The following is a 9,521-nucleotide window of genomic DNA, read 5'->3' as shown; positions in this document are numbered from 1 at the left end:
GGCAAAAAAAACAAAAAAAAAAACAAAAGTCGAGACTCACCCGCCAGCTTGTGGCCTACTTTTAGTTTGGATTTTTAAAGATGAGTGAGATGTGTTTAAGGAAAGAAAAACGTCCCAACGCAGCCAGAAAGCCTTTTTGATTGAGGCAGTTCTTCCTCTAACCTCTGAGCACCTCCAGTCATAAGCTGACATCATTACCTGCCAGTTTTGCCACATTTTGCCCAGAGCTATTTTTTTCCCCCTTTTCATGGAACATCACAGGACCTTCATTCAGTCTTCAGTCATTCAACAACCTTTAATTCCATTAGCGAGTGGGATCGAGCTGTTCTTTGCCCTCCAATCTGGGCCGTGTCAGCTGAATAAAAGACCTCTTTAATTTTCCCGCTGAACACGTTACAAAAGGCAGCCGCGGTGCTGATGTCGGGGCAGCGTAAACCCAACCCGAGTCAATAGATCTCCGAGATAGAGGCGTCAACCTTTCAGCTGGAGCCCTCTGAGCCGTTACTGTCCAGCCGGCCGGCCGAATCATTAAGTTCAGAGGGAGCAAGGAGATAAAGTGAGCGGAGAAATACCTCTGCTGTCATCACGTATCGGTTATAGGAATTCCTGATATGGAGTATCCCCGCCTCTTCCTGTCAGACAAGGCCCAGCTGTGATACTCATCGAGGCGTCAGTATCAATCAGCACCTGGAACTGCAGCTTTAATGCGATTCTTTTTGTAGAGACGCTCTACTCTCCTGTGTGTACTCATTTAGAACTTGTCAGTTTTGTTAAGTTGAATTTGTAACACGAGGCATTGTTGCCTGACTGTAGTATTTCTAATATTAAGGCAATCCCGGTTGTCAAATCCATCATCGCTTAAGTTATGGGGTATTTGATTTCCTATTATTTTTAAAGTTGTAATTACAAACCCTTTCTAAATTTGATTATTCTGTGTGCACTCTCCAGCAGACCTACAGTCGACCTTCATTTGACCTTCATTTGACGGCAGTCAGTCTTTTAGCCTTGGCGATATTTGGTCTGCAGACTCCTGGAGAGAGAGAAGCCAATAACGGCTCAATGGCTGTAGCTCAATAGGGCGTGATGCGTGTGAAGCCCCAGTCTAATAGTCATGGTGGAAACCAGTAAAATCCCAGTTATGGCAACGATACATAATAACAATACATAATATCACAGCCCTGTTGAGCTCAGTTCACTCAGCTGCGTTCAGGTCAGAGAAGCGGGAAAATAAAACTTACCACCAGCAGCAGCAGCACAGGGAACAATGGATTCTGCTCCACTCAACAGAAATTAATTACATTTCCTGCATCGCTACACCTTTTTATAGATTTTCAGCACGAGTGACTTACACATTTTTCTCTCTTGACTTCATGATCTGTCGAATTTATACTTTTATTAAGAGATTTATTTTTAATGGCAAGATGCTCTGACAAGAATGCCTCCCTGGCCCCTCCTTTTTTTTCTTTTAATAAATGCTGGCAACATTGGTCAAGGGAAGCACCAGATGGCGCCGTCCATATGCAGTTTGCCCTTTGGCCAGGTAGACTAATGAACCCTTTTGGGAGTTAATCACACTGTCTGGCATCAGATCTTCTGTGGGCACTGAACGCACTCGTTTCCCAGAGCTGCCCTAATATATTCTGGAGCTTTCACTTTTCTCTGCAACATATGTTTGTAGTTACCGGGATGGAACTGGAAAAAGAGGCCTTCCGAGCTTTTCAAATCTCTCAAGCATCCTATTTAAAACGAAGAGTCTGTCAAAGGCGGAACCCCTTTTTAATTTGTCCGTTGTTATTTTTGACCCAGGTTGGTATTTTTTTTTTTATGTTAGCTTTGTTGTTATTGTAACAGTTCATTTTCTCAACTTTTAAAACAATATGCATTTCAAGGATCTCGAGATGTTCATGCGGAAATCAATTGCTGCCATCAGTGCAGCTCCATGGTGAAGTGAACACCCTTGGTTCTAAGATCGGAATCAGAATGGAGGGAAATAAAGATCCAGTCCTAGCTGGTTTTATGTATTTGTTTGTTTGTTTATTTGTTAATTTATTTTCCAACCTTAGTGCAGTTGGTCAGTTCTGGAATTGGTTCTTCTGGGATAGTTTTTACCCTGATTAAACATCAACTATGCAGAGGCCTTTAGTTCTAAGCTAATTCTGCTTCATGCAAGGACAGTTGGTGTGAATTTTGGACGCCATATTTATTTTGAGCAGTGAAAATATTTGGTATTCAGATGTGGCTTTTATTTTTTATAAATTTGCAGGACTGAGTCTTGCCCTTTTCTTCCTTGGCTTCCTATTCAACCACATTTGAACAGTTTTAAACAAATGATTTTTTTTTTTTCTTTAGCAGCTGCAAAACACTGAATTGCAACAATGAGTTTTGAACGTCACATGTAACAAGACGCTACACAACTTTAGACAGGCACAACTAACCAGCTCTAGGAGTTTAATGGTTTTGACACGCCATGGATGGATGGATGGATGTATAGTTGGACAGAAGAACAACTCAGCTGTCAGGTGCTGTTTTGGATGTTGGTAACAGAGCAGGTTTGGCGAAACCAAAGAAGCTGGTGTCAGTCCAAAATCTCCTATTTTTTGTTTTTGTTTGTTTTTTACACCCTGTGAGGAGGCGGATGATAAGCTCATCGTGGTGTTTGTATCCATCATTTTCTGATGCAAAACTTACGTTTATAAGAGTTGCACCCGTTGCTTATTTGCTTTGCCGTTGACTGGTTTTGATACAAAATGTTCGCTGGCAAAGAGTTCAAATTTCCTCGCCAAAGCCTTAAGGCATTAAATATAGTTTTTTTTTCTACCTGCTATGGTAATTAGCAGGTATTCAATGTTTTTTTTTTAATGCTAAGAAATGGAGGCATTCCAAAATCAAGAGATCAGTGCATGTGGTGTGTACACATTATCTTGTTTGGTATCATTTGTGAGAGACCAACAGGGAACCTCAAACAGAAGCTCCTCCTCCAGAGCAGCCTGGGAGCCTGAAAATTGTCGCATGTCATCGGGTCTGTTTGAATCATTTCTCGGCTGAAACTGCAAGCGGCCGCCTCGTGACGGCAGCTTCTGCTCCACCTTTAATGAGCAGCTATTAAAGGTGAAAGGATAAAAAATAAGATGTCCGGGAAATTAGTTTTGTTTTCTTTCTTAAACAGATGATTTTGAATTTGTATGATTTTATGTTTGAAATTAATCAATTATTTCAATGATTGTTTTCATTTGTTTGCTTATTCGTTTGTTTTGCACAGTTGTTGACTAAAATCCAACTGCCTTCACGTGTGTGTGTGTGTGTGTGTGTGTGTGTGTGTGTGTGTGTGTGTGTCAGAAGACGTGGCGTCTTCACACAGTGCACTCTGTTTACGGAAATACTGGTGGATGCTGCTCATGCGTGTGTCGGACTTTGCAAGTCTCATTGCAAAACATCACACATGCATCCGGATTAGGACCACATCTAAAAGCGGCCTGGGTCTGTCAGAGAAGTGGGTCACTGCATGGGCTAAATAAATAAATAAATAAATAAATGAATAAATAAAAAAAAAGAGAGATTTGTGCCACTTTTCTTGTCGCGTGACGTGACACCCTGAAATGACGGCTCACGCCAGACTGCCATCTTCTCACCTTCTGCTCTCCCCGCCTTCATCAGCACCGAGCCGCCCCGGAATAACATGCCCTGGGAATGTTATCAGCAGTCTCGCCTAATTGTAATGCAATGCTTTTAATCACCTTATTACTTGGCTGAGAAAGATCCAGCAGCATCTGAGAAACACTAAATGTGAGACTTGCATGTGTCAGATGATTAACGGCTATTTTTTTTGATGAGGAAACTTTTAAACTCCGGCCAAAAGTGATTCACGAAAGAAAAAAAAGAGTAAATCCTCAAAGAAGATCAGCATCGTCTCTGATGGGCTGATGTGGGAGGAAGTGCAGCACTTCCTCAGACGTGTGCAGCAGACGGCAGTGCTTGAGTGGATCAGGAAGCCTCACTGGCTTGTGTGAGTCGGGGCCTTTTTTTCAATCCATAATTTTCCTGCGTCTGCTGAGCTTTTTGCTCATAACTCATAGATAAACCTGTCAGTAAACCGTGTATTATTTATGTGCGTAAGCTGCTCTGTCTTTTCCCCGTGCTGATCCATGAATTTGAGATCAGGTTTTGAGTACAATGAATCATGAATGCGGGCGGATGCTCGGGCATTAATGCTTAAGATGTATGTAGATACACACATCTGCATGTATGTATCTGCATACATCACATCAGGTTGGAGTGACATGTTTGTGTCATTTTCATTGATGGGTATCAGTGGAGCTGCCACCCCAGGCTCTGTGTGTGTGTGTGTGTGTGTGTGTGTGTGTGTGTGTGTGTGTGTTTCCTACAACGTTGGCTTGCTAAAAAATAAATAAAGTAAAGATAAAACTCTACCTTTCATCCTTTCACTTGTTGGTGTGAGTGAAAAAAATAAAAGATGACATTCACAAGTCAGTAACACTGAGACACGGTACCTGCGACTGACATGCAGTGATTCTGGGTTTTGTTTTTTTATTTACTTACTTTTCTCCATAGTTTTGGACTTGTCAAAGTTCTCTTTGTTCATTGGAAACATTTTTCACTCATTCTGTTGAGTAAACCCAATTGGGAAACATAAAAAAAAGTTTTTAATTGCACTAAATTGTTAGGAAGAGGGAAAAAAGTAACTTGGCCAAAAAAATGTATTGTTATACTGATTGTTCTCCAAGTTAACAACTGCCCCAGTTATTTAATTGTTATATGAATATTAATGTTATTTATACATAAATACAAGTTTATCGACTGATGGCTGATGTTTGAAGACAGTTGAGTCCCTCAGTGTCTGTAAGTTAAAAACAAAAAGCTACATACATTATTTATTTGGATTAAGATGTTGAGAAATGCAATGCTGCGTTTTAGATTTCTTTCTTTTTGAGTGATTCCCTGGTTCCACATGTACCGCTTTGTGGAAGACTGGCTCAATGGCTTCTTTTTTTCCTTTAATAAATTATTACTAACTGCAAGACTATGCAATGTTTTTTTTGTTTTAAGAGAGCTTGAAGACAGCGTACGCGTAGAAACTACATTGACAACGGAGCTTTAATCTCGAGGCTGACGACTGACGATAAACCGTTGGTTTATTTTATTCTTTGAGTGATGCAATCTCCTTCCTGCTGCTACAACATTATGTTTACCAGCCGAGGGCTGGTCATGAAGGGAACAGCATGGTCAGCTACAAAATTTGCCTTCCTTTTTCCGCTCAACTAATTTGGGTTTATTGTAGAATCAGCAGCAAAGGATGAACAGTTAAGAGCAACATTTATTATTACTGAAATATCAAACAGCAACTGCTAGACAATACTCTGTCATTTATTTTATTCCAAGAGTGCTCAACTTCTTTCCACATGCTCATAATAACACATTTGTCTTTGAGGTTGTAGTTGGAGGAAGCAGCGGCAGCGTCGCTGTCTCCACGAGTTTGACTCAGCCTGACGTAGTTATGGCAGTTTCGTAGGCGTGCGGCCTATTGACAGATTGGTTTCAAATTCCATCTCGACCGCAACAGCAGCCGACCAGAACAGGGCAGATATGGTCTAGTGAGCCAAAATCCCATCTAGATGTTTGGGAAAGATTCTGTTTCCAAGTTCACAGAGGAAGGCATTTTGTGTTGGATTTGTTCCCTTAGAGTTTGACATCTCAACATGATGGATGGAAAAAGTAAGAGAGTTCCTAGTATACAAGAGTTTCGAAGAGAAGGTGTAAAGATTCTAATGCAGAACTGTGTGTGCTAAATATCCAAAATGCGGTTTGTATGCAGTGAGAAGGGACCAGGCTTTTCGGTCTTCATTTAGTTTAGTTTTTTGTTTTTCTTAGAGCATCGACTGAAGCTACTCAGTTCAAACTGGAACAAATCCATAGCACCCAGTGGAAAGTCCACACAGGAATTGAACCCACACCCTCCTGCTATGTGACATGCTAAGCATCAAATCAGTTGTCGAGTTTCCATAAAAGCCTTTTAATGTGCAATTTGAAGGCATGAAATGAGAAAAGTTTGCAGGCTTGCTCCAGGTGGATGGTGAACTAACTCATAATCTCATTATGAAAAGTTGTGCCATTCTTGCCATTCATCATTAGTTTTTTTTTAATCCTGTTTGAGTAAAATTGTTATATCGACAGAAACTAAATATGGCCAAATTTAAAATGGCAATTGCAGCCATCATTAGGATGGAAAGCGGAAGCACAGCGACAGACTGGCTGCGCACGGATTGGCCGTTGACATTTCGAACTGCCGTCAGACATCCACGATGACTCGACTGTGAGTTTAGCTTTTCCTGGGTTTGTGCTGCAGCAACTGGGAGCTGAAATGGAGGGAAAAACACACACGGCGATACAGATTTTTATGCAAGAAAACAAAAGAAGAGAAACTAGGCCGTGCCTCATTACCGGCTGCGTTCACTGCACACTGGCCTCTCCTCTGCGGGCTTTTTTTTCCCCCCAAACTGATCCCAGCTTGAAGTCAAGACGATCACAATGTGCCACGCGTCCTGAAGACGGTGGCACTCGAGGAATGCCGCCGCGCAGTGGGAGAGGGAGAGCAGCCGTAGCCGTTTAGTGGGAAAAACGGTAACGTGAGCGAGCGAGTGAGCAGAAATCGACTTTTCCTCTTTTGCATTCTGTCTTGACGCTCCGTCCTCGGCCAGGAGGCTTGTGCTGCAGTGCTCTGGACATCTGGGACTTGTGTGAGAGGCGTTTGGTGGGGCGCCTCATTACTGCCGCCCTCCGCCTCTCTGAGGACTGATTAGGGATTAAGCACGATGCCGAGTGTCGGCAAGCGCGCACCGCTGTTGTTTCATTATCAGCGCCGGCCTCCTTCAGCCACAGGCAGGCCCAGGACTGGACGGCCACAGCCTTCACACTCTTCCCCATCGGTCGGCCACCAGCCAAAGCGACTTCAAAAAGGTTCTTCAGTTGTCGTTGACGGCGTCTGATGTTGGAATCCCGGTGGATCGCGCGGAAGATTGTTGTTCTGGAACAACTTGCTGCTTCCTGTTCTTTGTTTTTACTTTTGTTTTTCTCGATACACGTGCAGTAGTGCTGGAGTGTTGGCCACAAGATTGGAGATCAGCCAGAAGAGATCCCTCCATTCTTGGTCTACAGCTGGTCTTCAGTGTCTTAAAGCATATTTTGTTTGATTGTGCTTTGTTTTGTTCTTTTAAGTTCTTTGTATTACTGATATTCTGGGTAATCTCATGGATTGTACAGGACAGGCAAAAATAAGCCTTGGCTTCAGCGTACTCCTTTTTTCATTTACAGAGTTCTTTTTATTTTGCTGTGAGAGAATACATTGTGCCAATTTGTTTGTAAGTTTTTTTTTTTTTTAATTTTCTTTCAGTTGATTGCACACAATTTCAGTATTGTACATTGAGTACGAAAAAATAAACAATTCTTTCTTTCAGCAAGGAACAAAAAAGCCTCAACCCGAACCTCTCTATGTGTCGCGGAAACGGGAAATGAAGAATCAAATGTCCGCCTGTTCCATCTCCGTTTTTTTGTTTGTTTGTTTGTTTGTTTTTTTAACGTATCACTGTGTCTGCCACTGCTACACCCCCACAACGACACTCTCCATCCGTTTGTTTGCTTTACAGCTCACGTGTGCGATATATCCCACAATGCAGTGCAGCCAGCGGGCAAGCTAGGCAGTCACCTGCAGGAAATGAATAAATTGTTTTTCAAAGCAGGGATAACAGTTGAGGTGTGGTAGCTCTCGTCAGGTTAGCTTGATTCCTTTTCAATTTGACTCAACAGTAATTATTATATTCGAAGCTGCTCAGTCTCTCGCTTCGTTGACATGAGCGGCTCTGTTGCCGCCGTTTTGAAACAAAACCGGCAATTAGCATGAATTATCGACGGCCTCCTCCTCCTCCCTTTTTTCCCTGAAAGAGTAAACAGCGTTAATTAGGGAATTAATAAATTATTTACTTGGAAAGCACTGGAGAGGCACGGCGGTAAATAAAGGCGGCAAACTGAAAGGATTGAGTCGAGGATCTCGGGGTGCAGAGTGAAACACACTCGGCATGTAAAACGGGTGAGAGTGTTTAGAGGTTATTGAACGCGGCTGCGCCGCTCGGCCAAGTGCTTCTGGTTCATCACTGCCGGCGGCTGCCACGCTCACTTAGTGCGACTCGCGGGGGTAAAACGGCTGAAAGAAAACACTGATGACACCTTTAATGTTTCATCGCAATCCGCTTTTGTGGCCCTGCATTGACCACAAGTAAACGTTTCTTGTGTTTTTGCACCTTTTAAAGTATTTCATGCAGCCTCTCAGCCAGATTGCTTCTTGTTCCGTGGCTAAGATTCTGTGTTCGCTTAACACCTTCCTCCCAAATGAATGTAAAAAATAAATGGTCCCGGGTGTTCTTACGGTTAAATCCCATTTATACCAGACTGCCCTGAATGTCACTCAAAGGGGTCCCCCCCCCCCCCCCCCCCCCCCGCTTTGTGATGCTTCAATCTAACACAGGGGTTACAAACTGTGTTTAAAAGTGTTGTCGTTCAGACATGGTTTCTTGTTAGATAGTGTGGTGCATTGATTTGTGAGGGTTTTTTCCCTCCCCCCCCTTTTTTTTTTTTTATCTATGCCTTAAAGCTGACACGTCTCTATACAGAGGCAAGGCTGACAAAGCGACGCTAGAATTGTTTTTTAATTTGTATTGTTTAATTTAATCTATAATCCTTTCTTTTTTTTTATCAGATTTATCTGGCAACATAAGGTGACAGTGGGTTGGCACACACTCTGTTAAGCATGATTAGAAATAGTTTTCTGTTGTTTACTTGCTCGGTTTGTACTAATGAAAGTAAAGATATTGCTTGTTTGGAGGTGAATAGTCTGGGGGGGGGTCGCTGCATTGAAAATAGCCTTTACAAAGAAGAAGGTTTGAACAGTAGATGTGGCTCCAAGGTTGATTTAATCATCCAGTTTTTCAAAGCATATGTGACGTTTCTGGCTCTTTACTGCACATGAAAGGAAATAGAAAACATTCCTCCTTGTACACAGGCAAACAAAGACAAACTCACCAGCCAGAATTAGGTCTAACAAGGTGTGCCTAAGAAAGTGGCCGGTGGGGGTGCAAGTAGCTAGTCTTTCCTGTGTTATATACAGTTTTATGTACATTGTTTATGCATTGCATGACTTGCCAGGTGACCATAGGGCTGTATATGGAGATGCCCCCCCCCCCCCCGATTTCTTTCATGTTTGAACGGCCACATGTGGCGGTAATCTGGATTAAATCAGCCTCGGAGCTACTAGGGCTGTGCAGACTTTGTTCTGTTATTTATTTTTTTGATGTAAAGGAAACAATTATTATTTCTTCCACACACAGTCCGACCACACTCGGCGTCTGGGTTTTAATTTGTGTTGTAGTACTGTGGGATTGTGTCCTCCTTGTGTCGCCATTAGTCGCCTCTGTTCCGCTGCTCTGCCGAGAACGTCAAGGGAATTTCCTTCGAAG

The 9,521-nt window shown here is 42.5% G+C and overlaps 1 protein-coding gene across 2 annotated transcripts in view; it reads left to right on the top strand.

The window, feature by feature from the left end:
- Positions 1-9,521, top strand: part of gpc6a (glypican 6a) — a 113,944-nt gene that overhangs the window by 15,364 nt on the left and 89,059 nt on the right. The window lies entirely within an intron of this gene.

This window comes from Nelusetta ayraudi, unplaced genomic scaffold, assembly GCF_046127955.1.
Source record: "Nelusetta ayraudi isolate G7.1 ecotype Tasmania unplaced genomic scaffold, CSIRO-AGI_Nayr_v1 ptg000002l, whole genome shotgun sequence".
Taxonomy (NCBI): domain Eukaryota; kingdom Metazoa; phylum Chordata; class Actinopteri; order Tetraodontiformes; family Monacanthidae; genus Nelusetta; species Nelusetta ayraudi.
Note: the sequence above shows the minus strand (reverse complement) of the source record. Positions and strands in the feature narration are given on the sequence as shown.